Consider the following 6,200-nt stretch of genomic DNA (forward strand, 5'->3'; position numbering starts at 1 on the left):
TGTCAAGTTTTCCTTCTTTTGTAGGAAATAAAGATTGTCATTTTCTCTTTAAACAACTGTAACATGTAAAGCTATGCATGTCCACAAGTTGAAATACTTAGTCTATCTTATTTAGAGGAGATGTGTTGCTGTGTTTGTAATTATTTTAATAAATTTTTTATAGTTTCAATAAATGACTTCTCAATTCCGATTGTAGAAGTGCCATCAGAAATTAAGCCTGCAAAAGCCATTCAAGGATCTTTAATAAGAGGGCTGTGATAAGGAGAACAGTGCTGCTTCTGGTAAAGAGCTCCTTTTATAGCATGTACAAGTGGAAGAATGGCATGAGGGATTTCTAATCTTCCCTGCAGTTATTTATTTACTTTAATATCCACGGGGAAAGCAAAATCAGATGCCTGTGAGCTGTACATAAAGGTTTAAACTTAATCCCACCTGTAGCTTGGAAAGGCAGACATTTTTTACTCCAAGTCGTCACTAATTTTTATAGCCTAAGACTCTGTTGTGCCAACAAAAGGCACTGACTGCTGGAATTCTTGTGAGTCAGAAGGAGGAATATGCAAACGCAGAGCTCAGCAGAAAGCACTGAGAGCACAGCATGGCTGCAGAGTGGACTTGGCTTCCCTGCTCCTTTTGCAACTGTCAGCAGAGGATTTGGAGTAGGTACTATCTTGGTAAATAAGATGGCAACAAGTAGATGCCTCACTCCTTAGAACGAGGTCATGCACCACGGACTTCCAAGGCCGGTGGGTACCAGAATGGTAAGGTGGTCAGTTCCCTAACCCTAACCACTAAACTAATGGGAGGTGCATGTGAGCTCCTTGCAGCTGCATGCGTGAATAAGAAAGGATGGCAACAGGAGCCAGGTTGTGAGAGAAGTTCGTTGCCATGTACGAGCAACCAGCTGACTGGCTATAAGCTTTCTTCTTTACTTGTATGATGGAGCCCGAACTAAATAAACTAATATAAATGTATGGACATGTGAATCTGCAAGCCTCCTAGTTATTATTTTCATTTGTGTGAGAATGAGCAATGCTTTGCAAAGAGCAAAACCACCACTGATGTACAGCTGTCCATTAAGTTGTTCACATAGAGGATTCCTACGGTTCCTTAACAGCCTGGGTGAACGAGTAAGTGCAACTTCCCTGACTTCACATCACACGCACCTTTGGAAGCAGTCTATCTGTTTTTTGCTCAGTGCATCCTCAGTGATAGGAGAGTATTTTGAAGTCAGGCAATGTACAATCGCTATCTCCCTTTCTAAAAGAGCGGTAGGCTGTGTGGTAGCAGACTAGACCAGGCATAGCAGGCCTCACCCATCTGCATTGTGCTGGGGGAAGAGTCTCAGCATCTCCTTCCACTGTGTCCCAAAGTACGTGAAGTACAAACCTGTGTGAGAGTTTGTGTCCATATGTGCAGTATGGCCACTGGACAAAGATGAACTCAAGTAACAGGTGAAATCATAATGCAGTATACACAAATTACACAGCTGAAGGGTTTTAAAAACCTGTATGAATTAGGTGATTGTCATGTTGGATCTTGCCTTCCTAGAGCTAACCAACACTAAGATGACCATGAAGAGAAATTTTAATGCAAAGAACATGAAAGTTTAAGCTTGTTTCGGTAGGCTGAGCTGCTTGCTGCAGTGAACATCCACTGTACATGTAAGAATTTTCATTTAAAAAAATGTGGTGGTTGTGGAAGCTTGCACACACTGCAGTAGTAGTTTGGCAAAGGTGCTGGTCATGCTGCTCAGCTCTGGCTGCCTTGGCTGAAGTGGCCAAGGGCAGGAAGCTGCACTGCATGAGTTTGTAAGAGGTGGGTCCCTGCAGATTATACTCCTCTAATAATGACCCTGGGCAGGATATATCACAGGTCAGAAGTTACAGTATTTAAGGAAATGTTGTGCTGTGACAAAGAGACATTCACTGAACGTGTAGAAGTTTTGACCAAAGTGATTGAATGGCTGCTTGCAGAAGGATTAAGATTCTACATATGGCTTGGACACAGATTTCTTGTTTAATCTCACAGAAAAGAAATGTGTAATTTGTGTTCTCTCTTAGGAATTAGAAGTCAAAGTACCTTTTTGGAGCTTTGGGATGTTAGTTTAATTGTTTCTGTATGTTTTTATATCGTTCTGTGGTAGGGACCACATAAATGTAATGTGTTATTTGATAATAATTGTTCACATAATACATAATTTACGGTTTTTTTCCTTGATTTCTACTGCTTTAAGGAGCATTTTTCCTCCCATGATGCCTGATTGATGTATTTTTGAAGAGACAAAAGGTGATGACATCTAGACAGTAAAAGTTTATCCTATGTCAAACTGCAGTTCATTCTTCTCACTTATATGAACCTTGTGTTGTATGATTTACTTGATGTAAAAGCCTTTTTCTAATGATATTTGGAAAAGAACAAAGAATTTTTGTTTATAGTGCAGAAATTTTTGAGGTTTAAGCAATATACAGAATAGAGAGCAACCTGTTTGTTTCTTTTCTGCAGGTTTATTTTAGACCTAACTACTATTTGTTGTTTAGTGCCATGCCTTCCTCACTGCATAAGGAAAAGGCTTATTTCAATTTCTCTTCCTCTCTATTTGCCACTTCATACTGCCTCATGAATCTTCCTGCAGGATCTGAAACTAACTCAGGGCAGACAGCTTCCAAAGCTTTGAAAACATTTATTGTAAATTGTAAGAAAAATGCAGTCCAAAATGTTGTATGATTTGAATATAAAACAAGTGTTACCAAGAATGGGAAATGTCAGATAATTTCTGTGAGTCTCCAGGAGGTTCAAATTGAGTTAGAAGAAACAAGGACACTCATCTGTTTTGGCTTTCAACAAGGTTAGATATTAGTTTCTTGTACTAATTCAATCAGTGTTTTCAAAGAATATACAGTTTCAGCAAAAATTATTTGCACAGCTCAAAGGTACTAATGATTTGCAGTATCCCCACTGAGTAAACAGAATTTATGAGAGGTCAAACACTTGTGATTATTGAATTGTTACTGGTATGGCCAACTACAGATTGAGGAACTTAATTTAGACAGCTGCACCATTTCGAATCTTGGCTACATTTTGTGGAGTGCTGTGGGAGCCATTTGGATCAAAGGTGCTTTGTGTCAATAGTACAGTGAAGGAATCCCCCTGATGTGAAATGAGCCTTCCATTTTGACTTCACTCGATCCTTCACCCCCCCAAAAAAACTATCTGACTGCATCTCGTGTATATAATTTATCTGTCAATTCTGTCAAAAAGGGGAGCTTATTTTACTTGAAGGGCCTTCATGCCAATATTCCAGAATGAAAAGCAATGCACACTGCCAGTACAGCAATTGCCTGCAGGCTTATTGAATTTCTTTCTTCACTCCTACTCACCACCAAAACCAGCTCAGGAAAAAGAACAAAACAATACAAAAAACTCTAAAAACCTTGTTAGAAGTCAGCAGAACTGAAAACTGATAAAATTCTAAATTTTTTTTTCCTGGGGTGGGGGGGGGGGAAGAGGCCAAATTATATATTAAACATTATTAATGGGCTATCATTTATTGCTTTGCTCATGGATAGAGGGAGACTCAGCAGGACTGTTGAACGTGTAGGCAGAGGGAGCCACAAAGAGGTATATGTTGTGTTATTTTAATTCCCCATATTCCATTGCTCCATCACATTCTCATCTTCATTTGCCCTACAGCTTCGGAGTTGGTCCCATGGAGAGAGCCAGCACAGCCCTCCCTTTTCACCCCCTCTATCTGTTAGTGCTACTCTTGTGAGAAAAGTAAACAGGATAGAGAAGGATATCTATCAGCTGGCAGGCTCCATCTACATAACTAACAGCATCCAGCCATTAGTTAAATATCCATGATGCAGGACCCATCAACTCAACACTGCTGGTTCCAGAGCAGCAGGGAATTTGAGATGCAGTATTTTCCCCTGTGGGGGAAAATTATTGTTCTCATAATGAGGAATCATTATGGACTCCTATGAGGGAGTAAAGACAAAGGATGTGAAGGCATGAGGGAAGTCTCCACTCCAGAAGAATGCTTGAAAGTGATGTCCAAAGAAACAGGATATGGCAAATGGAGGAGAAGCCTGGGAAAAGTACAAAGACTGTGAAAGAACATGGAGCATGTTGTAGGAAAAGAAAAAGAAAAGAAGCTGTCAGATAAGAAGAATCAAAAAGCACTAGGCAAAATTAGGAAGAAATCAGAGATACGGACAAGATAAAAATTCTAGATAGCCCCAAATATAGGGGAGAAGCATTAAACTTGCATCAACATGCAGGGCTCATCAGCAAATGACATTGGTTGAAATGTGGTTTCTAAGTATCTGTTGGTGGTAGTTAGTGGTAACAACTGGGATGTAAAACCTGGACAAAGCACGATGGGAAAAGAAAGAGGATAAAATATGCTCTGCTGTTTGTCTCTTAATTTTATCTGTTTTCTGTGTATTGGCTCATTAGGAATCCCGCCTGCCTGCCAAGAGACAAACCATTTTGGTTTTGCATAGTTGCAGCCATATGGGAGAAAAGAGATACAGTGTCCTCCCTGAAAAAATTTTTCTTTCTAATGTAAGATAAGATATTTTGGGCACACCGTGCTGTTTGCATGGAAATATTACAGTTGAGGAGTTAAATGGCAGAAACAGAAATGGAATAATAAGCTTGAGGGAAGTAGTCTAGTTGGCAGCTTATTGGAGGTTTTGGTTAGTATTTATGACAATCCAAAGGTTTCTGGTACCACAAGCGTCTTTCTTTTCTTTTTGGTTTATTTGTGATGAGAGAAAAATGACAGAAAAGATCCAAATTTAAATTTCCAACATACTTACATTTTTTCCCTTGTTTTTGAAATGGTGATTTATTAAGTGACACCGAAGCAGGCTTGCCACTGGCGGAACGGCCCAGTGCAGCTCCCGCTATCCATCGGACAAAGGCTCCAGGCTATAATTTGCATAGGAGCTCTTATACAAAATGCCACAAATAAATAACATGATGTGGGGATGGCCGAGAGCAAGAAGTCGCTGCAGTCCAAACCTCTCAGAGCTAGAGAAGAAGTCTGGCTGAGTGATCCCTCATTTCAGCAAGGGTTTTCATACTGGGCAGCCTGCCAGGAACCTTAAAAATCAGTTTATTATTGCTAGATTGATCTAAAATGAGGATAAAAATTTCAAGAGCATAGTTGCTCCAAGCACTATAGGTGGCTTGTGTGTCTCAGTGCTGTCAAATGGCCTGGAAGATGGAACTAGAAATGTAGCTGCTGTGTCAGTCAGGAGCTTCCATCTCCAGACCTGCTTTCAGGATCCTTCCACATGCTGGTTCCAGATGCATCTGTCAAGCTGGTGAATGGAGCTGTACTAACTTCACTGAAGAATTAGGGCCTTAAGCTTATTCTTTACATTACCCTGATCTGCCCCTTAAAGCTTTAGTAAATAGCTGTGTTTGAACAGGGCTTGGACAATCGAAAGCACTTGCAAAGTTCAAGATGTACTTTACAAAACAGAGGTGTGACCATCACCTCTGAGGGTGTACCCATGCCAGCCTGAAGCTACCTGTTAACGATACTAGTAAAAATGAGGATGCTACATTGCAGGACTTGGTGCAGATGAAGAATCTCAGGAAGCTCTTGGTGTCCTCAGCAGGTGTGCACAGCCCACAGTCAAGTCCAAACCACTGGTGCTCTGCTAGCACCTGTCTGCTGGCTTACCATTGAGTTTCACTTGCAGTGCCGACTTTACCTGCGTGTTAAAAATCCCCTAAACTATGGCAATATTAGGATTGCCCTGTAAATATCAGGAAGTAAGGATGTGCCAGAGTTCCTACAGAAGTATTGTCCTAGCTACATGGTGTGTTCCCAAAACTGTCTTGCTTTCAAGGGCACAGCATAGGTGTCTATACTTTTATGTCTGGCATCAAGCCTAACAGAGGTTTCCTGCTGTGTTTACTCAGATCCTCTAAGGCTGAGAGAATGGTGTTTTCTTCATTTATAATTTTTGGTTTCAACCATAATTATTGATAAAAAAAGAAACCAGAAGGAAGAGACATTAGTTAGCAGAAATGTGTAAGAACACAGTATTCAACCACCTTTCTTCAGCCAAGCAGTGCGATCACAGTAAACGGGGAATCTCTTTTGTAACTATTACCCCATTTGTCACTACTAGTGTCTATGTGTGACATTACAGGTTGAATTAGTGATAGAAAATCCTCTC

The sequence above is a fragment of the Empidonax traillii genome, unplaced genomic scaffold (assembly GCF_003031625.1).
Source record: "Empidonax traillii isolate 1590-97213 ecotype Southwest subspecies unplaced genomic scaffold, ASM303162v1 scaffold566:size1034704, whole genome shotgun sequence".
Taxonomy (NCBI): Eukaryota; Metazoa; Chordata; class Aves; order Passeriformes; family Tyrannidae; genus Empidonax; species Empidonax traillii.